Below are 23118 nucleotides of genomic sequence, written 5' to 3'. Positions count from 1 at the left end.
AAAGTCTTTTTCCGCTCCGGTCTGATTTCTCAGAAAGATGATCACACCATTACAAATTAATCTTTGCAGGCAGAGGAGCTAGAGATTAGAAAAAAGAAAAACTCAACCAAAAACACAGAAAGCTGCAGCCAGGGTCGGCCCAACCATAACAGCAACCTAGGCAACTGCCTGGGGTGCCTCGGGATCTCAAGAGAAGGGATAAGGTGGGGTGCATTTTGCAATTCGTCTTGAGCCATCCTTTGTCTCACCCTGCCTAAGGCAATAAGGGTTGGTGTGAAGGACTCAGCATGCCTGGACACTGGAGGGAGAGGGCGCTCCATCACTTTATAAGTGTGTCCAGGTGTTATCTCCTTGAATGGGATGCCTTTCTTTGCCTTGCCCTCTGAGCCCTCCGCCCCTCTTTGTCCTTCTCCCTCCCTCTTGCCCTTCTCACTCATGGCCTTCCTTGGAGACACAAGTCTCTGCAGGTCTCTTCTATACAGGCAGGGCCCTCATTAGCTGGCCATTTCTGAGAGGGAAAGTCCTCTTTCTCTTTTGATTGCAACCTGAATGCAAACTGGATCGACTTAAATAAATGTAAGTTGACTTCCTTCCTTCCTTCCTTCCTTCCTTCCTTCCTTCCTTCCTTCCTTCCTTCCTTCCTTCCTTCCTTCCTTCCTTCCTTCCTTCCTTCCTATACATCTTCCTTCCTTCCATCCTTCCTCCCTCCTTCCCTCCCTCCCTCCCTCTCTCCTTCCTTCCTTCCTCCCTCCCTCCCTCCCTCCCTCCCTCCCTCCCTCCCTCCTTCCCTCCCTCCCTCCCTCCCTCTCTCCCTCCCTCTCTCCTTCCTTCCTTCCTTCCTTCCTTCCTCCCTCCCTCCCTCCCTCTTTCCTCCCTCCCTCCCTCCCTCCCTCCCTCCTTTCTTTCTTTCTTTCTTTCTTTCTTTCTTTCTTTCTTTCTTTCTTTCTTTCTTTCTTTCTTTCTTTCTTTCTTTCTTTCTTCCCTTCCCTTCCCTTCCCTTCCCTTCCCTTCCCTTCCCTTCCCTTCCCTTCCCTTTTTGGGAGACTTATCTACTGCACTCAGGATCATGCTTCTACAACTGGGCAAACCAAAATCCCTATAGTAACAAATATTGAGTTGCCCTCTCCTGCAGCCTTTATGCCCTACCCTAACAATGGGGTGAGGCACGGCTGCTGTATTTTCAACTCCCCCCTCCCCTCCTGGCTAATAGTTGCGCTGACATCAGGGCTCCTGCAGGCTCGAAACCCTTGCTCCCTTTTGCTATGGGCCTCTCGCGTCCTTTGGCATCTTCGGCACACGTCAGCCCCTTCTGTGGTCTCTTTAGGTGTTCCAGTGTTGCTTGCCCATATATAGCTTGCTGCATTCGACTTCTCCTGGCCGGTCTTTGGGAGACCTGGACGGCAGCCCAGTAGGGCTGGGAGGCTCCTAATTTGGAGATCCCCCAGCATCGTTCTGTGCCTCTGAGACAGTCTCCTCATGGAGGAAAGGCAATGCTCTGAAGGAATTATCCCATCAGGTGGGGCAGCCACAGCAGCTTCAGGTCTCACAGACAACCGTCTTGCGGTCTCTCACAGCTGGACCTCAGCAACATCTTCAAAGTCTTGACAATGCTTCAGAGAAGAGGGTAGTGATTTAGGTAGGGTGGCCAGGTGCAGATTGACCACTGGCGGGAGTCCAGGAGGTGGGAATATGGGGCAGTGTTGGTAACAGTGACATCACTTCCGGGGTAAACAGGAAGTGATGTCATGCCATCGCTGGTGGCTTTTTCAAATACTGGTTTTTTGCCTCCCCGCCAAGGGACAACAATTAGAAACAGGAGCTGAGGCAGGGGTTCCCCTATCCCCAGGGGGGATATGGCAGCCCCGATCAGAGGTGTGATTGTTGTGACGGTGGCAGCTCTTTCCTTCTGTGGGTTTCTGGGATAGCAGGTAACTGAGAACAGCTCAGGTTCCAAGCATGGCTTACTGTGAATATTAAAACACACATTACAGCTGCTCTGTCACTCATCACCCTAAACTGAAGTCAAATCTCAACCCTTTTATTTCCTGTTTCCTGTCTGACTATATTACATCTCCTAGCAGGCAGTATGCTACCTGCTCTGCAGTTTGTTAGTTAAGCTTGATTTAATACAGCACTGTGGCCAGATGAGATATTTGGCCCTATACAATGTGCAATAGAGAAGTGCAAACATTTTCTAAAAACAGAGTGAAGAAAATAAAAGATACTTTTGAAATTAAAGGTTACAGATTTAAAATGGAATAATAAAAGTCCACTAAATCACCTAAAACTCCTCTAAATCACTGTTAGTTTAGCTTCAGCTGTCTTTCTCATGTGCTATAAATCTGAGCGCAATATTTGACAATCTGTGGAACAATGGTGGCCTTTCCACTCCATCTAGCTCAGGGGTAGTCAAACTGCGGCCCTCCAGATGTCCACGGACTACAATTCCCAGGAGCCCCCTGCCAGCTTTTGCTGGCAGGGGGCTCCTGGGAATTGTAGTCCGTGGACATCTGGAGGGCCGCAGTTTGACTACCCCTCCTCTATCCTTTCAGGGGCATCCCTGAGTAGAGGGAGGACACACCTGGTCCTTGCTGATGTAAAAGAAGATGATCAGCAATAACAGAAACCACAACTTTTGGCTCGAAAATCCTCCCAAGGCAGTTAATGATTGGACATTGTGGGGGTCATTAATCAATTCATTTTATTATTATATTTATATTCCGCCATTCCCTGCACAGCTGGCTCACGGTGGATCACAATTAAAAACAACAATCTCCCCAGTTAAAGGTAAAAGTAAAGGTAAAGGTATCCCCTGTGCAAGCACCGAGTCATGTCTGACCCTTGGGGTGACGCCCTCTAGCGTTTTCATGGCAGACTCAATACGGGGTGGTTTGCCAGGGCCTTCCCCAGTCATTACCGTTTACCCCCCAGCAGCAAGCTGGGTACTCATTTTACCGACCTCGGAAGGATGGAAGGCTGAGTCAACCTTGACGCGGCTGCTGGGATTGAACACCCAGCCTCATGGGCAAAGCTTTCAGACGGCTGCCTTACCACCCCACACACTGACCCACGGTTCTCTTTAAAATGCCACCTGCATGATTTATCCAAAACTTAAAATTTTGATCCGTTAGCGATTTCGCAATGTCCTGACTCCGGGTTCTCGAAATTCCAGTTTGTTCCACTGGCTGAGGCGCCATTTTCCAGCCCTTCCTTTCCAGGGACTCTGCCTGGCTCCTTACAACAGCTCTTGCCTCCCCTTCCCTCCTCCCTGATGCCTGCCCTTTTAAAAACAGGGTTTTATTAGCTCTTAGGGATCCGTTTCGGCCTATGAATGCCAAGTGCCTTTCCTTTGCTGACACAGAGATTTGGTCGGGCCTAACGCTCTCCCCCGGCTCCCTCCAGATCCGAGGATTTATGCCCTGAGTGAGCTCTGTCCTGTAGCCCAGGCCCCTCAAGTCCTGATAGGAGCTCTGAGTTGAGCCAGCTACGGAGAAGATGGATAGGATAAGAATGTCACCTTTTGGCTACTGCCCTTGAGGGCTTTTGCTAATGATTTGAGCCCGGTCAGCCTGAGGGCAACAGGAAATGTGGCTTCTCTGGCCTGCATCCTTCTGCCCAATTTCCCTTTGGATTTTAATTTGTCTCAACCAGAGGAGGAACATGACATTCCCTCTCTCCAAGGGGTTTTTGTAGTTAACAAGGTGGGAATGGCGGAGGGCAAGGTCTTCCCTAGCCACTGGCTGGGATTGGAAGAGTGTTCTAGGGATGCCAACTTCCAGGGAGGACCTGGGGATCCCTGGAATTATAAAATCAGAGTCGAGAAGCACCTTTAAGACTAACAAAGATTTATTCAGGGCGTGAGCTTTCGAGTGCAAGCACCCTTCGTCAGACTATGATCTTCTTACATGACAGGGAATATATAGCAGAAATCAGTTCTGTTACATCCGTAGACTGTGTCACAACCAAATACAGCCCATGATAATCCTTTGTCCAAACAGCCAATCAATCCCCCAGAATTCAGTATACTGGAATTATAGCTCATCTCCAGACTAAAAAGATCAGTTCCCCAGGAGAAAGTGGCTGCTTTGGGGGATGACTAGGGATGCCAGCCTCCAGGTGGGCCCTGGGGATCCCCTGGAAGTATAACTCATCTCCAGGCAACAGAGAGCAGTTCTGTTTGGTGGTCTGAAGCAGGCTGGGAAATGAGGGAGGGGATTCTGTTTTTTTTTTACTCCAGGTGCTGATGTCAGAAAATTGAGTTTGGAGTTGGGTTGCCAGCTCTGGGTTTGGAAATGACTGGAAAATTTGGGTCTGGAGCCAGGAGTGGGTGATGTTTGGGGCAGGGAGGGACCTCAGTAGAGTCTAAGGCTATGGAGTTCACCCTCCAAAGAAGATATCTTCTCTGTCACCTGGAGATGTGCTGTAACACTGGGAGATACCCAGATCCCACCTGAGGACTAGCTTCCGTAGTCTGAACACTAGAGCATCGCTTCCGTGCAATGCCAGGACTTCCGAAGTACAGCAATAAGGATTAGAATCATAGAATAATAGAGTTGGAAGGGACCTCCTGGGTCATCTAGTCCAACTCCCTGCACTGTGCAGGACACTCACAACCCTCTCGCTCATCCACTGTCACCTGCCACTGTTGCCTTCCCTGCAGCAAGTACTCAATTCCCACATACACACACACCTCCCACTCACCTGGTATCCCTTGGACATGTTAATTATTATATCTCATAAAAGAAATACAAAATATCACTTGGAATAAAGCACTGATAACTTAAGATGCTGAATGCTGTAAGCAAGGGATTAAAATGCTTAGGTACAAAACATTTCTGGAATTGCATGGTCCAAATTGGAAGACAAAGTTCCTTTCCTCCATTGGGTCCAGTGACGCATAGCCTATGACCACGAAAATAGAGAATCAGCAGATAAATGAACTCACCACACCCAGATCCACCCTCCCCCCTTTCCACTGTATTTGAAGGGGACAGTCTAAAAACATGCCGTAATAACATGATCCCATGTGGGACAAGCCAATTATTAGTCCTGCAAATCTCACAGGCTATTGCTCCATTGTAATGGAATGACAGAAGCTGTCTATCAATCCTCCTTTCTCCTGGTCATTAGGAGAGGTCCCACGAGAATAATATTTCAGCGGACGTTTTGTAGCTTGGGCTGAACTTTTCTGTTTTGATGGTGATATTAAGCTAGGCCAGGGGTAGTCAAACTGCGGCCCTCCAGATGTCCATGGACTACAATTCCCAGGAGCCCCTGCCAGCAAATGCTGGCAGGGGCTCCTGGGAATTGTAGTCCATGGACATCTGGAGGGCCGCAGTTTGACTACCCCTGAGCTAGGCCCTGACCAAGATAGCCTCAGGCTAGCCCAGTTTTATCAGTGAAGCAGGGTCAGCTCTGTTGTTATTTGAATGGGTGGACAGCAAAGAATACCACGGTTGCTACATAGAGGCAGGCAAACCCCCTCTGAATGTTGCTGGCTTTGAAAACCTTGTCCATAAGTCCATTGCAACATGACACCTACAAAAAATGGTTGACTGAGAAGGGGTGGCCAAGCTGTGGCTCTCCCAGTGTCCATGGACTACAATTAGGGCTCATGGGAATTGTAGTCCATTGACATCTGGAGAGCTACCATTTGGCCTCCCCTGGAAGATGGTCTAGGGTTGACAAATGGATGCAATGAAGAAGAAGAAGAAGAAAAAGAAGAATTGGTTCTTATATGCTGCTTTTCTCTAACAGAAGGAGTCCCAAAGTGGCTTACAATTGCCTTCCCTTCCTCTCCCCATAACACACCCCCTGTAGAAGAAGAAGAAGAATCCTAGAATCATAGAGTTGGAAGGGGCCATACAGGCCATCTAGTCCAACCCCCTGCTCAACGCAGGATCAGCCCTAAGCATCCTAAAGCATCCAAGAAAAGTGTGTATCCAACCTTTGCTTGAAGACTGCCAGTGAGGGGGAGCTCACCACCTCCTTAGGCAGCCTATTCCACTGCTGAACTACTCTCTGTGAGAATTGTTTCCTGATATCTAGCCTATATCATTGTACTTGAAGTTTAAACCCATTACTGCGTGTCCTCTCCTCTGCAGCCAACGGAAACAGCATCCTGCCCTCCTCCAAGTGACAACCTTTCAAATACTTAAAGAGGGCTATAATGTCCCCTCTCAACCTCCTTTTCTCCATGCTGAACATTCCCAAGTCCCTCAACCTATCTTCATAGGGCTTGGTCCCTTGGCCCCAGATCTTCGTCGCTCTCCTCTGTACCCTTTCAATTTTATCCACGTCCTTCTTGAAGTGAGGCCTCCAGAACTGCACACAGTACTCCAGGTGTGGTCTGACCAGTGCCGTATACAATAGGACTATGACATCTTGAAGAAGAAGAAGAGTTGGTTCTTATATGCCGCTTTTCTCTACCCGGAGGAGGCTCAAAGCGGCTTACAGTCACCTTCCCTTTCCTCTCCCCACAACAGACACCCTGTGGGGTGGGTGAGGCTGAGAGAGCCCTGATATCACTGCTCAGTCAGAACAGTTTTATCAGTGCTGTGGCGAGCCCATGGTCACCCAGCTGGTTGCATGTGGGGGAGCGCAGAATTGAACCTGGCATACCAGATTAGAAGTCTGAACACCTAACCACTACACCAAACTAGTTCTGTGAGATTGGTGGGGCTGAGAAAAAGAAGAATTGGTTCATATATGCCGCTTTTCTCTACCCAAAGGAGTCTCAAAGCAACTTACAATCTCCTTCCCTTTCCTCTCCCCACAACAGACACCCTGTGAGGGAGGTGAGGCTTAGAGAGCCCTGAGATTACTGCTCAGTCAGAACAGCTATATCAGTGCTGTGGTGAGCCCAAGGTCACCAAGCTGGCTGCATGTGGGGAGCGGGGAATCAAACCCGGCTCACCAGATTTAGAAGTCCGCACTCCTAACCACTACACCAAGCTGCCTAGTCTGTTTCTGATCCTAGAGGAGAGGTCAGACAGAAACCAAGGTGAAGGAACATCCTGAGGCATTGGTGTAAGTGTGAACAGCAAACAAAAAAAAGAGATTGTTTTCCCCCCACCTGCAGGCCCCTAGAAAAGTTTTCATCCTTTGAAGAGAAAAAGATGAACATCTGGCTTTGTTCCTGAGGCAGTGTTGATTTGAAATGTGTTTTAATAAGGCTTTTTTTTTTTTTTTTTTGCAAGAGTAAGCTTTTGAATGATGTCCCAGTTCAGGCTTTTCCACTTCTTGCCTTGAGTGTAAACAAATACCGTCTTTGGAAGGTAGATTCAGGTGGGTTGCCATGATGCTCTCGAGCCACGGAACAAAGCCTGAGTCTGGTGTCCCCTTTTAAGACCAACCGAGTTTTACTCATTCAAACTCTGTTTATTCAAACTATTTTTCCTGTCTCTTTGGAAGGTCAGTGTCAATTGAAGGAAGGATTAACGTTCACACTAAGAAATACAAAACCAGAATAAGATGCACAGTATTAAACTGCGTGTTTGTTCTTGTGCCAGGTACAAATTACATAAAAATCATCCCATTAGAAGTAACAAAGGATTAAACCAAAGATCCCTCTTCGGTCTGTATTTCTCCCTCCCTCTATCCACTGTTCCACACTGCAGTACTTAGTTTATTCTGCAAGAGACTCTCCTCCAAAAGAGCATTTTTTATTTGGGTTTGAACAGGTTCTAGCCTATGTATGATGTTTTCCTTCCATCCCCAGATCTCTACTCCATACAAAAGATGGGGGATAACCTTGCACTTGAATAATTTGAGCGCTGGGTCGATGAGGAAGCCTCCTGTTGTATAATAAAACTTCAGAATAGTGCCCACTAGGCATGTTGCAGAGGCTCTAATGGTGTCCAGATGAAGTTTCCAATTCGGCTTCTCACTGAATGTGATGCCCAGATATTTAAATGAATTGCACTGGCTAACAGAATTTCCAGATATGCTCCAAGAGAACTTTTTGGCCCTTTTTCTAAAGACCATTACTTTTGTCTTATTGTAGTTTATTTTTATTTTATTTGGGTTAAAGACAGAAAAACATACACGCTTGCACATGTCAGCAGCATTTAAAAACATGTTCTACCGTCCATAGTCTTAAGCTCATTTCCTTCATTTTGACCATTTTAGGTTCTAGAGCAGTATTTCAAAACCGATCTCAGTCAGTTACCTGAAGAGGCAGGTAGTGCACAACACGGTATTCAACACGGCATTGCATCTAATCTTCTCTTTCAGGTTTTCAATGCGATCCTAACCAGAACTGCCCTCTTTTAAGTGTTGGGTTGAGTAACTCAGCCTGTGTGGACATTGTTGTTGTTAGGTGCGAAGTTGTGTCCGACCCATCGCGACCCCATGGACAAGGATCCTCCAGGCCTTCCTGTCCTCTACCATTCCCCGGAGTCCATTTAAGTTTGCACCGACTGCTTCAGTGTCTCCATCCAGCCACCTCATTCTCTGTCATCCCCTTCTTCTTTTGCCCTCAATCGCTCCCAGCATTAGGCTCTTCTCCAGGGAGTCCTTCCTTCTCATGAGGTGGCCAAAGTATTTGAGTTTCATCTTCAGGATCTGGCCTTCTAAGGAGCAGTCAGGGCTGATCTCCTCTAGGACTGACCGGTTTGTTGGCCTTGCAGTCCAAGGGACTCGCAAGAGTCTTCTCCAGCACCAGAGTTCAAAAGCCTCAATTCTTTGACGCCTGGACATTGGGGGGCACTAAATCACCAAGTGTGTACTTGGGTTATCTCCTTGAAAGGGATGCCTCTGTTTCTCTTCACGTGGGAGCTGCCCTCTGAGCCCTCCTCTCTCCCTTTGTCCTCTCACTCACTGCACATGGCCTTCCATGGAAACACAGGTCTCTGCAGGTCTCTCCTGTAGACACATTGCCCTCATACTCCCACACACATGATGCTGGACACGCTGGCTATTTGTGGTAGAGAAAGTACTCTTTAGATTGGGCTTCTTTCTCTTTTTTCCTGATAAACATTGTTTTTTTATTTCTAAAAAACAAGACAGCAATATATAAGAGACAGAAAGAAAAGAGGGGCTACACAGCAAATCAAAAATTATTATAAATGATTGAACATAAAAGAGACAGAGAGTTTTTCTCCCCAATATCCCCTTTGTTATAATCCTCAGCTTCTTTCTCTCTTTTCGACTACAGCCTGAATGTGAACTGAACCTACTTGAATAAAAGTAAGTTTTTGGAACTATACTTCTTGGGAGGTTTATTTACTGCCTCTAAGGCTGGACAACACTCTGCTATATGAACTCCAGACGAAGTCCATTGCACTTAGAGGAATGGAACTCTGTTTAGGATTGCACTGTGAAAGTACGATCCTAAGCAGGTCTACTCAGGAACAAGTCTGTGACACTCAGCTCCCAGGAAATTTTTCTGAAGATGGCAGCCCCAAATTTCTAGAGACCATGAAGAAGGAAATGAGCTAGAACTCATGTATAACCCCCTCCCTAAAGTAGCCTACAACTAGGGCTGCCAGATCTGGGTTGGGGAATACCTGGAGACTTTGGGGGTGGAGCCAGGAGTAGATGGGATTTGGGGCAGGGAAGGACTTCAGGGGAGTCTAATGCTATGGAGTCCCCCCTCCCAAGCAGCCCTTCTCTCCAGGGGAACTGATCTCTGTAGTCTGGAGAGGGTGGCCAGCTCTGGGCTGGGGAATAGGTGGAGACTTTGGGGGTGGAGACAGGAGTGGGTGGGCTTTGGGGCAGAGAAGGACTTCAGGGGAGTCTAATGCTATGGAGTCCCCCCTCCCAAGCAGCCCTTTCCTCCAGGGGAGCTGATCTCTGTAGTCTGGAGATGAGAGTACAGGCATCCCTACTTATCACAGCCATTCTATCACCACACAACAATCCTGCGAGGCAGACTAGGCCAAGAGTGTGGGGCTTTACGCACCGGGATCTTTGTTGCAAATTGGTCACTGAATGAAAAATCGCCATTTAAAGTAGTGGAATTCGTCGTTATGCATACCTGCCTTTGTAGTGGAATCCAGTTGCGTTTTGTAGCGTTTCCCACAGGCTTCCGGTCTTGGCAGAAATCGCTAGAAAGGAAGCGCTATTGCCAAGCTCGTCCCGCCCCTGGCCGTCAAGCAGCCAATGGGCAGCCTTTAGCATGCTCCCAAACAGCCCCTTTCCCTTTAAGAAAGGTTTAAAAAAAAAAAAAAACAGACCCATAGCAACGAATCTGGGTAGATTAGTTGCTACGGAGAGACCCATCCAGCTGCCTGGTGTGTTTGAGCTGTCGTTTGATCGTTGCCACGCTTCCTCCGAGTGAAACCCCCCCCCCTCTCACGGGCCCGATTTTCGGCTGAATTAATGTGTAAAAAATAAAGGGACTTTATTTCAGCAAACGTGCTTTTCTGTGGTTTGTGCTTAGTGACTAAAGGGGAGGGACTGAAGCCAGGGAAGCCTCTAAACAGAAAGAGGCTCGCTGGTGCGTTTATCCCCGCTCGCTCGGAGAAAAAAAAAATGGCGATCGCCGGAAGATCAGAGGAGAGAGCCAGGGGGAGGGACTTTGTAGAAACCGCAACAATGTTAACGCACAGGTCTTTTTCGCTAGTGTTGCAGATTGGTTGCAGGAGCGTATCGCTTTCCGGAGGGTGAATCCACTTTTGGGGATTTCCCTGAAAGCGCTACAAGGAAGCGCTTTTTGCAGATTGGTTTCAGGTGTGTGGCAGATTGTCGACGACGTTGTGCAAAACGGCAAATCAGTAGCATTTTCAATTGGCAACCATTGTGCTATTTTGAAGGCGTGCAAAAAGCCCCTGTGTGACTGCCCCAAGGTGACCCAGCAAACTTCCATGGCAAATCAGGATTTAAACCCAGGTGCCCTAGTCAGACAATCTAAACCAGGGGTAGTCAAACTGCGGCCCTCCAGATGTCCATGGACTACAATTCCCATGAGCCCCTGCCAGCAAACGCTGGCAGGGGCTCATGGGAATTGTAGCCCATGGACATCTGGAGGAGCGTAGTTTGACTACCCCTGCTTTAAACCCCCACACCCTATTGCCCTCCTTCGAACAAGAGGCCAAAACAGGGCAGTGATTAATTGGGGTCAGGGCTGTTGAGTAACAAGGACTCAAATTCCTTAGCGGAGGGGGGAGGATGAAAAAAAAAAGTCTATCCATAGGTGTCTCCTTTTTTTCTCGTGAACATGTTGCCCTTTAGGATACCACTTTAACCTTAACTGGGATTTCCCCTCTCTCTCCTGGTCTTCCAAGGAGGGAGCTGGTAAAATTCCTGTCCTGACCCTGACAGACTCACATTGCTTCTGAAACCCTGGTCCAAATTCCTGCTTCTGACCGGAACTGGAGATGGTGATTTGTCTCTGCTTCTCTTTTGACATCTGGACGCTGAGTGACCAGAAAAAACATCACCTGCCAGTCTCAAGATGGAGACGCTGATTAACCGGGGGAACCTTGCTGAGAAACATTTGGCTCTAGTTTCCGGTGTGAATTGGTGGCATTTGGAAGGGCAGGGCTTTCGGCAGAGCAGATGGAGGGAAGATGAAAAGGAGTCACAGGCTGACCCAGGCCATCTTGCCCTGGCTTGGGATTTTCTCCAGGAGCAGAGGGGAGAGGGCTGCTGCCCCCCTCTCTTTTTCAAAAGTAAGAGACTATTCCTTTAGCAAAGTATAATTCACACCGGCAGTGTTTAAGTCTGCAAAGGAGGGGCACAGCACCGACTGCTTAAAGAATAAAACAGTTTTATTGAGAAGAGAAACATTTGTAAAAAATAAGAGAAGGCTGGTTTTTAATACCTTGCTTTTCGTTACAAGAGGAGTCCCAAAGTGGCATACAAACACTTTTCCCTTCCTCTGCCAACAACAGGCACCCTTGAGGTAAGCAGGACTGAGAGGACTCCGAGACAACTGCTCTGTGAACTGTGACTAGCCCAAGGTCACCCAGCTGGCTGCATGTGAAGGAGTGGGGAATCAAACCGAGCCTGCCACTTTTTAACCACTAACAATAAGAAGAGTTGGTTTTATACTCCACTTTTCAATACCCAGAGGAGTCTCAGAGCAGTGGCTGTACCCTACGGTTGGAGAAAGGGTCAGATTTTTTGTGTGTGTGGCGGGGGAGTTCTACATAAATAAAACATTGCAGAGATAGAAAGCTCTTTCAAATGGCCGCCAAAATGCCCTGAGTGCCATTCAATTACCTGGCTTTTCTAAAGGTGGCTCCTGGGGGTCTTTTGGGGGAACAGCTGGGATAATTGACCTCTTTAAAAGCTTCCTTTAGTGGCTGGGACTGAATCCCTCTGGCTGGAAGGCAGAAAAGAGCCATTCAGTGCAGTCTCTTCAAATGACTTACTCGGTGGGGTTCCCAATCAGGGGCTTTCTGCTCCCCCCCCCTCCCCAACAATTTGTTTTGAATTTCAAATGGGAGCTTCCTCCTTTTAAGTTCAAACCTCTCTATCCACATGCAGATGCAAACTTTGAGAGCCCTTAATGATGCTACCCCTGAAAATTGTCCCCCCTCCCAAAAAAAAAACATTTCAGGATTTGGGTTCATCCTGGCAAAGGTAGACGCTTGGTTTGTACGGGAAAGGGGCCCTATTTGTGCATTATTTCTGTATTTAATTTTTATTTATTTATTTATATTTCTGTACTGCCCTTCCATACGGCTCTGGGCGGTTTACATTAAACGTTGTGGTGGAATGCTTACATGGAATATTATAACGATGCAATAAATAACAATCATAACATAATAATAATATAACATGACAGCCAGAATAGTATTATTAACGGAACAACAAGGACAGTCCCTGGGCAGGTCAGACTGGTCAGTCATGGGAGGGCGTCTGGGGGGGACCAGCAGATGTTTTGAGTCGGTTGGCTTCACGCAAATGCCTGGTGAAGGAGCTCCCTTTTGCAGGCCCTGTGGAATTGTGGAAGTTCGAACAGGGCCCAGATCTCTTCAGGGAGCTCGTTCCACCAGGTGGGCGCCAGGACTGAGAAAGCTCTGCTAGAACAAAGTTCGAGACAAGTAGCCCCTTTAAGATCAACAAAGTTTTTATTCAAGCTTTTTTATGCAAGAACACTTGGTCAGATGCAGGAAAGCTTATACCAGGAACACTGATCTTAAAGGTGCCAATGGGCAAAAAATTTGTTCTTCTGCTTGAAACCAACATGCTTACCCACTAAGGATAAGCAAAGCCTGTTTGAAGCATAGAGCCAAGCTGGTTCTAATCTGGTGAGCCAGGTTTTGAGTCCCCGCTCCTCCACGTGCAGCCAGCTGGGTGACTTTGGGCTAGGTATACCTCTGATAGTGCTGTTCTCACAGAGCAGTTCTCTCAGAGCTCTCTCAGCCCCACCTACTTCACAGGGTTGTTGTGGGGAGAGGAAGGGAAGGGGATTGTAAGCCGCTTTTGAGATTCCTTCGGGCATTGAACAGCAGAGCATAAAAACCAACTATTCCTTTTCTTCCTGGCACTACTCAAGTTCAGCGGGGGAAAGCTCTTTTCCTTGCTTTGTACAGCCTTGATCCATCATAATATGTTTTGCCAGAACTCTCCCTGCTTCAGTGCCAGTTAGCCCGAAGGGATCTTTTAAATCTGCTCACCTACAGGTTCACAGTACCTCAAAATATGATTCCTCATAAGGTCGCTCTGCCCTTTCATCGAAAGGTTGACACAGAAAGCATCCAGGGCGGGGGACCCCAGAGTTTTTTTTAAAGTAACATTTCTGTTGAAGTGGTAAGAAGCAAAAAAGCACCACGGTCGAGAGCAGCCACACGGAGACAGCACCGCATCCAGATGTGCGGGGCCGAGCAAGCTCCCCTCTTGCTGCACGCATGCTCCGTGCCAAAAGCCGTCTGGCTCCTCTGCTCGGTGAGCAAAATTCTCGCTGTGAGCCGCTTGGCTTTTTGCCTTCCCTCGCTGGGAGCTTTGCAAACTGCTTCATGGAGGAGAGGGAAGAGGAGAATGTGAGACGCAGCAAAAGAGAGCTAGTCCCAAGCCACAAGGCCTCCTGGGAGAACGCGCATAGAGCAAGCATAGACTCTGCACGGTTCTGCTATACTCTGGCAACGGACTTCCGTTCCCAGCAGGTCCCACGAGGACACAGGACGGAGTGCTCGCAACTGGGAAGCATGTGCCGGCTCCCCTGATCGCTCACATATTTGTGGCTTCCTTTTGAAGGATGCAATCAATTATTTCTTCTTCTGACTCTTTCCTTGCTTAGGGGAGAGGAGGGTCTCTGGCATCCCAGGAGAGCCCTGGCTTTTTGCACAAACAGGTGCAGGGCCGCTTCCTCGCTGCTGGCTTCAAACTGTTTCCAGAGGTAGGGTTCAAGCCTGGAACACGTGCAGCGATAACAGGGTGCCTCTGAGCATGCACAGAGGGACTTCTTTATTCCACAGAGACGATGGTGCATCCTCGCACACGTTGGGCGATGGGGCGGGGCTTCCAAGCCGACTTGAGCCTCGTGGAGTGGCAGCATGGTGGAGCAGCTGGAGTACTGGAGAAGGAGCTAGAAGATGCTGGTTCAAATCTCCCCTGAGCCATGAGGCAAGCTGGATGACTTTGGCCCTGCCGCACTCTTCCACATGCTAAATAGTGTCGTTTCAATCCACTCCAGCCACCATTTGCAAGCAGTTTTCGCCATTTCACAATGGCACAATAAAACCTACCTGCAAAGGGCATTGAACATGCATTATTCCGTGTGTATAAGACCATTTATGCACTGGGAACTTCACTGCCCCAGCTTCTGTGCAGGAACACAAATTGGGGGTGGATGAGGTGCTCTGGGCCAAATGCTCCCCCATGGGGGTGCAGGAAGAGGTGGGGCAACCTGCCATGGCTAAAACTCCAGCCTGCAGCCTGGCATGAAACCTCCAGTGCATAAACGGTCTAAGTGTGCTCTCTCAGCCTAGCCCACAGGGTTGGCGTTAAGTTTGTGTAATTCATTTGGACCCCATCTTTCTCCCCAATGGGGGTCCAAAGAGACTTGCATCACTCTTCTGCCTTCCATTTTGTGCTCACGACATCCCTGTGAGGTAGGTTAGGCCAGGAAAGTGTGACTAGCCCGAAGTCACCCAGCCATCTTCCATGAAAGAGTGAGTATTGGAACCCAGGATTCCCAGATGATGATGAAGAAGAGTTGGTTTTTATATCCCTTCCCTTTTTCTCCCCACAACGCCTTGTGAGGTAGGTAAGCCTGAGAGAGCTCTGAGAGAAGTGCTGTATGCAGACAGCTCCAAAAGGACTGTGACTAGTCCAAGGTCACCCAGCTGGCTGCATGTGGAGGAGTGGAGAATCAAACCCGGCTCTCCAGATGAGAAGCCGCTACTCTTAACCACTACGCCACTCTGTTAACATGGAGGAAGGGAGAAAACTATGGTGCTCTCAGCTACAAGGAGAAAGGGGGGGGGAGTAAAAAACATACTAACAGGTTTCACAAAGTAAGCCACTGCCTACACACACACACACCACACCTGCAGCACAACACGGACTTCACACTTTACTGGCTATAATGTCGCCTTTTTTTAAAATTTACAAATTACATGTATTCCTTTTACAATTTGTCTACGTTGCCTTTCTGCCAAACCCCCCAAAGGGCTCACAGTTTAAAATCAAACATTGTTTTTGCAGTTCTTCCATGCTTTCACTGAATCACAGCCTACGTGGAACCCAGTGCGAATTCATTCCTTGACTTCCGCATCTGACTTCCGCACCCACTTCTCTAAGGGGCCTGTCACCACTTCCGGGGGTCCTCAAAGCCTGAAGAACATTTCAGGGGGTCCTTCATGGTCAAAAGGTTGAAAAAGGCTGGTGGGAGTCAACCTGCCTCCTATCTGGTTGCCAAGCTCCAGCCGGGGCCCGGAGTTCTCCTGGAATGACAGCTTCTTTCCAGTGGATGGAGATCAGTTCCCCCAGAAGGGAAAAACAGCTTTGGAAAGCAGAGTCCTAGACATTGCAGCTCTTCTGAGCTTCTTCCCCAGAGCCCATCTTCTTCTTGCATCACCTCCTAACCCCCAGGAATTTTCCAAACTAGAGCTGGAATGTGCCCAGCCAAAGTTACCATCTATTTTTTCATTTTTCTCCAGCGACTGAGAGTCTCCAATACGAGAAAGATGGGAGGCCCCCAAAATGCTAGGTAATCAGTACACTGGTGTTATGTTTACCGGTCTGGGAGCTGAACTCTTGCATTTCCTTTCTCCCAGTCAACTGTTTCGAAACCAGGTTTTCTTGTGCAGTGAAAATTCCCAGATGGAGAGAGAGAGAGAGAGAGAGAGAGAGAGAATTTGTTAAATGACAGCTGAGGTAAAGGGAATCAAACCTGACAACCCTCCCCAGCCAAGAGATTCGTAATGACTTCCTTTGGCCTTGGAAAACACAAGGATTGCTGGCCAGCAGTGGATGGACACCTGGATCATGTCCGCATCCAGGTTCCCAGACCAACCTCAGCTCTGACCCAAAGAGAAATCCTTTTGGAACAGCCTGCATGGTAGGCCATCCGATCTCCCAACTTTCCAGCAACCTTCTCTGCTTCCCTTGTGCGCAAAAGGAGCTACAGCCAGAGTGCATCCTAGCACAAAATGCAGTCCTCAAGGGAGGAGGCTTCCTTTCAGCAGGACGAGGAAGAGGAAGAAGAAGAGCTGCTTTTCGTACACTGCTTTTTACTGCCTGCAGGAATCCAAAAACAGCTGACCAATCTTGCCTTCCTCTCCTTTGAGGCTGAGAGAGCTCTGAGAGAACTGGGCATGACTGGCCCGGAGTCACACAGCGGGCTGCATGTGAAGGAGTAGGGGGAATCAAACCCAGTTCTCCAGATTAAAGGCTGCCACTCTTGACCACTACCCCACGCTAGCTCCCTGGGAAGGAGCCAGACAGCAGACCTGACCTATTGAGGAGCCCACAAATCCAGCACAGGCTTCGGCCTACCCAGAGCAGGACAATATGACTGCCCGTCTCCATTTAAGCCCTAAAGAAAAGAATTTCAGCCGCCAGTTTGCCAACTTCAAGGTGGTAGCAGCGATAGGAATAGCATCTCTGAGGCAAAACGAAAGAAGGTATGCTTGAAAGAAGTTAAAAAGCCCTCCCCAAAGGAAAATGATATTCTTCCTCAAGTAATTTCAGACTCCTTCAAAAAGGAATAATATATTCTTCCACAAAAAAATTATTACATCTATAAGTTCATGAGTGGTAATAAATTCCAACAAAAATGTAAAAGTCCGTGTAACGACCCCAGGTAAGAGTTGACTTTGACCTTAATCAAATATTCATCAGGGTTTTGTTGTTGTTGTTGTTGTTAGGTGCGAAGTCATGTCCGACCCATCGCGACCCCATGGACAATGATCCTCCAGGCCTTCCTGTCCTCTCCCATTCCCCGGAGTCCATTTAAGTTTGCACCGACTGCTTCAGTGACTCCATCCAGCCACCTCATTCTCTGTCGTCCCCTTCTTCTTTTGCCCTCGATCGCTCCCAGCATTAGGCTCTTCTCCAGGAAGTCCTTCCTTCTCACGAGGTGGCCAAAGTATTTGAGTTTCATCTTCAGGATCTGGCCTTCTAAAGAGCAGTCAGGGCTGATCTCCTCTAGGACTGACCGGTTTGTTCGCCTTGCAGTCCAAGGGACTCGCAAGAGTCTTCTCCAGCACCAGAGTTCAAAAGCCTCAATTCTTTGACGCTCGGCCTTCCTTATGGTCCAACTTTCACAGCCATACATTGCAACTGGGAAGACCAGAGCCTTGACTAAACACACTTTTAAACGCATCAGGGCTTATATATCTATAAAGAGTGGAGATCTCCTGGGATTGCAATTCCTGATGACAGAGATCAGTTCACCTGGAAAAAAGGGCCAGTTTGGAAGGTAAACAGGAGTGGCCAAACTGGGGCTCTCCAGATTTCTATGGACTACAATTCCCATGAGCCCTGGGGACTCTATGGCATTTTACCCCACTGAAGTCTCCCCAAACCCCATATCCCCAGGCTCCACCCCCAAAATCTTTGGCTATCCCAACCAGTTACTGTACTCAGCCATAACCAGGAGATGCATTTGGCTGAGGTCAAATAAGGTTACCAGCTCCGGATTGGGGAATTCATTTAGCTTTCAGGGCAAAAGCAGAGCAAGGTGGAATTTGGGGGAAGGCAGCCATTTTCTTCAGAAAAACTGATCTCTTTAGCCTGGAGATGACTTATAATTCCAGGAGATCCCCAGGTGGAACTGGCATCCCTTCAATACATTCCACCCCCAGGGGAAGTGTCATTTGGATATCAGTTGTAATTCTGGGAGAACTCCGGGTCCTACCTGGACATTGGCATCCCTAGACTCACAAGCTGTGGCCATAGGTTCTGCCATGATGGACACTCCCCATATTCAATGACCAAGGGGCAGATTTAAAAGGGCCTGCATGATTTGTGACCCTCTGAGATGAAAGTCTCTCATCTACCATGTTTTACTGCTGGTTAGAAGTTGTTGCTTTTTAAGGTCTGGTTTCCAGGAAAAGAAAAGCTGGGGACCCCATACCCAGCCTGCGAACTCCGTCCCATGTGCTACTGGCCCCCCTAGCCAAACGCCTGTTTGCAGGCTGCAAACAGGAAGACGGTTTTTTTGTTCAGGTCTGGCTGTTTGTAAACAGTTTGAGCCTGCTGGTCCCTTCCTTTTCCTGTGTTCAAACAATAAAGGGTACTACAGAAAGTTGGCACATGCATGTTCTCCCACAGCCCGACTCCTTTCCAGAACAGACCCATTGTCCCTACAGACAGCTCATCTGCCAGTCTAACAAACAGCAAGCAAATCAATCATGGAATGTGATTATAGAGGCATAAGGTTGCCAGCTCTGGGTTGGGGAATACCTGGAAACGTTTGGGGTGGAGCTGGGAGGGGGTGGGATTTGGGGCAGGAAAGGGCCTCAGTGGAATCTGATGCGATGGAGTCCCCCCCTCCCAAGCAGCCATTTTCTCCAGGGGAGCTGATCTCTGTAGTCTGGAGATGAGCTATAATTCCAGGGGATCCCCAGTTCTCATCTGGAGACTGTCATCTCTATATGCACTTTCTTTTCGCCAGTGAGTGAGTCAGTTTTATTTTCATGTAGCCATAGACATAGGTAGTCAAACCTATGTAAGGACTGTAAGCCTGCGCTATAATTGGCCTATATATGGCCAGGTGTGACCAATAGTGCCCACTGGCAGGAAGATCTATTGTAGGGCTTTTATATATAAGTTGGAGTTGATTGTGGGTTTTGCCGTTCACTTCCGTTCTCTTGTTGTACCATGCTGGGGTCCTAATAAAGACCTTCAACCACTTCTGATGTCCATGTCCTTCTGAACTCACAGATTGAACAGAACATATTCCCCATGAAGTCTGCAGCATCCCTACCGGGTAGATGGTTAGGGCCTCGGTGGAGGAAATTTCAAGATGAATTCAACCTAATGCCGACAAGAGCTCATTTTATAGTTTGATCGGCGGCAATGATGAAAAATAATCTCGCCGCTCTTGCGGAGCCGGGATTTGCTTCCCGCAGGTTTTGCTAACAACTTTACGGACAGCCTGCTGCGGCTTGTTAGCGAGGTGTTCTGTAGATGAAATTGCTCAGAGTTGTTCGGCTCTGCATGCTGCTTGTTTTTATGTTGATTTATGCGTCCAATTTGATAACACCCCGGATACAAACTCTATGGATCTGACACAGGGATCTCAAACACGATGAAGGTCACAGCAAAAAAACAGTTTGTGTGTGTGTGTGATGTATATATGTGTAAATATAAATATGAATATAAATTTAATTTGTTCATCAAGTTATATGTCCTGTTTATTAGGCAACCCTTAGCAAGCCAGAAAAAAAAATTTGTTATCTACAACAACAACAAGGCTTTAATAGCATATAAAAGTACAATATAAGAAGGGAAAGTGCAAAAGTATTCACTGCCAAAGAAAACAAAGGCAAAGATCGTGCTTTAGAGCAGGGGTAGTCAACCTGCGGTCCTCCAGATGTCCATGGACTACAATTCCCATGAGCCCCTGCCAGCTATCGCTGGCAGGGGCTCATGGGAATTGTAGTCCATGGACATCTAGAGGGCGCAGTTGACTACCCCTGCTTTAGAGTAAGACATATAATACATTCACTTGGGGATGCCATTGTCCATGTGGGACCTGGGGATCCCCCATAATTGCAGCTCATCCACAGACTACAGAGATCAGTTCCCCCTGGCTGCTTGGGAGGGGGGGGGGCTCTACTGCAATGGACCTCACTGAAGCCCCTGTCCTTCGTAGACTCCATCCCCAAATCTCCAGAAGTCTCCCAAGTTTGGCCTGGCAAATGTGCACACACCCCCCCCATCCCCCGTCCCCTGGTGATGCCTGGAGGGACATGAAAACCCAAGATGATGGGGATAATACCTGTCATCTCTTTTGCTTAGACGTGTTCCAGTTGTTGCAGATTAGAAATGTGGAGAAGAGTGCATGGAGAAGGTTGAACTATTGCTTGGCTTAGCCATAGGAGAGGGGTGGCTTGAGTCAGGAAGATAGCAAGCTTTTCTTTCACGAAAGGAAAACTCACTCCTAACCCCATACATTCTTCCCGGACCTTGGCAATCGTTCCAGTCTCTTGCAGGGTCCGAATCTTCTTTTCCAGGGCAAGGGGTTTAAAGGGGGAGGCGTAATCTCCAGGCCCTTTTAGCGATAGCCGTCTGGTCCTTTCCCATGCAGCTCTTGTCATAGAAATTGGCTTGGTCACTCTGGTGGGTGACCGGTTTATCGCAAGAGCCAGGGAGAATGCGCCACCGGTTCATGCTCTTGGATAAAATGGATAATGCAGCGTGGAATCAAACCCGGTTCTCCAGATTGGAAGTCCGCACTCCTAACCACTACACCAGGGGTAGTCAAACTGCGGCCCTCCAGATGTCCATGGACTACAATTCCCAGGAGCCCCCTGCCAGCGAATGCTGGGAATTGTAGTCCATGGACATCTGGAGGGCCGCAGTTTGACTATCCCTGCACTACACCAATCTGGCTCTTCTCGTGACCTCACTATTCTATTGCATTGGCCTCTCCTCTTGCGGCCCCCTCAAGTTCTCCTCTTTCTGTACACCAGACATTGCTTATTCCAACGAGTTGCTAATCAGGATGGTGACACCCAACTCTATTTCTCCTTTTCATCAGTCAGATGATGAGGGAGATGTTCTGAGCAGACATCTGGAGGCATCTGGCTGGTTGCTAAGGAACCAAAACTCGATCTGGACAAGATAGAGGAACTGTAGGCAGGAGTTCTACTGACCAGGGAGGTCACCAAGGCTGGGTGGGGTTACATCCCTTTAAAGAATTGGATCTTCCACACCATGGCAGTGATTTTTTTTTTTAATGACCTGATCTCAGGATGTCTCAGGTGACATCAACATCATGGTGACATCAACATCAGACTGCTGTAAGGGCGACTAGGAAAGTTGAGGCACCATGCCTTACGAGGAGAGGCTGAGAGGGCAGCAAGGAGTGATAACTACATAAAAGCTTAACTGTGCTTAACTGTGCTTAACTACATAAAAGGCAGACAGGGTCTGAGAGAGCTCTGGGAGAACTGTACTGCGAGAGCAGCTCTAAGAGAACTGTGGATGACCCGAGGTCACCCGTGTGAGTTTTTGTGGTGGCGGAGGTCTAAATAGATAGTTAGTAAGCGGCTTAAATTTCCTACGGCTGTTCAGCCTGCCTCCTCCTCGGTCGTGCTTTTCTCTCGACCTCATCGGTCACGCAGGTTCTCCACCCAGCCTGAGTCAACGGCGCATGTGACCTCTCGCAGGGAAACCATGCTTCTTGCTCCCGTGCCCAGGAGGGCGTGCCTTGCCTTGGTGCGTCCTGTCTGGCTTCCCTGGGCTTTGCCCTTGCGTTATGCTGCGCTGCATGCAGTGTGCAATGTACTAGGAATGTTCTTTGGGACACTGTCACTTTCAGAGAGACCCACACTACGGCTCTATCCAGATGGCTTTAATTTCAAGGCTCAGGGGGAGGTATTTTACCGCATGTCATTAAAAGAACCCATCGCAGCTGTTTTGGAAATCCTTTATGAAATGAGGAGAGGAGTATGCATCAGTGCCTGGTTCTGGTTTTTTTGTTTTCTGTTTTGGTTAGGATACTTGGAATGCTTCCCGAGGGCGGAGAGTCGCTATCTCGTAAGGCCCAATCTGCACTGCAGGCTTAAATGACTCTAGAAGTCTTTTTCTGTCCCCAGGAATCTCTGGGAATGGTAGTTTGGAACAGGGGCTTGGACTTCATCGTGGAATTTTCAGCAACTGCACTAAACTACACTTCCCAGGATCCCCTGGGGAATGTCCATGGCTCCTTGGAGCTGAGATATGTCCCTAAGTGAAGCGGAGATCAGTAGCATAAAAAGTATCGCCATGTCATTAGATGGTCTCCATTGGATAAATCACTTGGATCGACTATCTGGCATTTCTCTGAGCATTTCAAAAGAGATTCAAACACACTCACTTGCCAATGTTCATGTAAGGTTGCCGACTCCAGGTTGCAAAATTTTGATAGATTTGGGAGTGGAGTGTAGGAAGGTAGGATTTGGAGGGGCTTCAATGGGGCTTAATGCCCCTTTCCAAAGCATCAAATATTTTTTTGCTCTGTCTGGCCTTCATTCACTTCTTTCCCAAATGGATGCAGAGAATTCTCCCACCTCTCCCACCCAGAAGAGCGCTGCATTTGTTTGCCTGGACAACAGCTGCAGGGTCCCAGTCAAGGGCTGGGTACATTTCTCACAAGTCAGAATGCACCCCCCCCCCCTTCCAGCCTGTTTCATACAGACCCAGTTTGGCTGTCATGTGAAACGGGGGTTAAAATACGCAGGGTGAGTTTGGTTCCCCTGAATGGGGGAGGGGGGGCACTCCACTAACCAGGGTGACGTAGGGTCAGCCAACCCTGTTTCTGAATCTACCGCCATCGCAGTTGTTATCAACTAATAATAGTTGCAGGTCCTGGTTAAGTCTTAACCGTGGGTGCCCATAGTGTGCTGGGTTCAGTAAGCTTTTTCATTCCGTCTCACCTAATTTCCCCCCGGGCTCAACAACTATCTGGGGGATCAGATAAGTTTGCCAGCCTTCAAGTGGGATAAAGGAGGTCGAAATACACAAGGGAAGATATGTGCAAAAAAAAAGGGGGGAAGGGGGGGGAATACA

Source organism: Paroedura picta, chromosome 3 (genome assembly GCF_049243985.1).
Source record: "Paroedura picta isolate Pp20150507F chromosome 3, Ppicta_v3.0, whole genome shotgun sequence".
Lineage (NCBI taxonomy): Eukaryota > Metazoa > Chordata > Lepidosauria > Squamata > Gekkonidae > Paroedura > Paroedura picta.
This window is presented reverse-complemented; position numbering follows the sequence as displayed.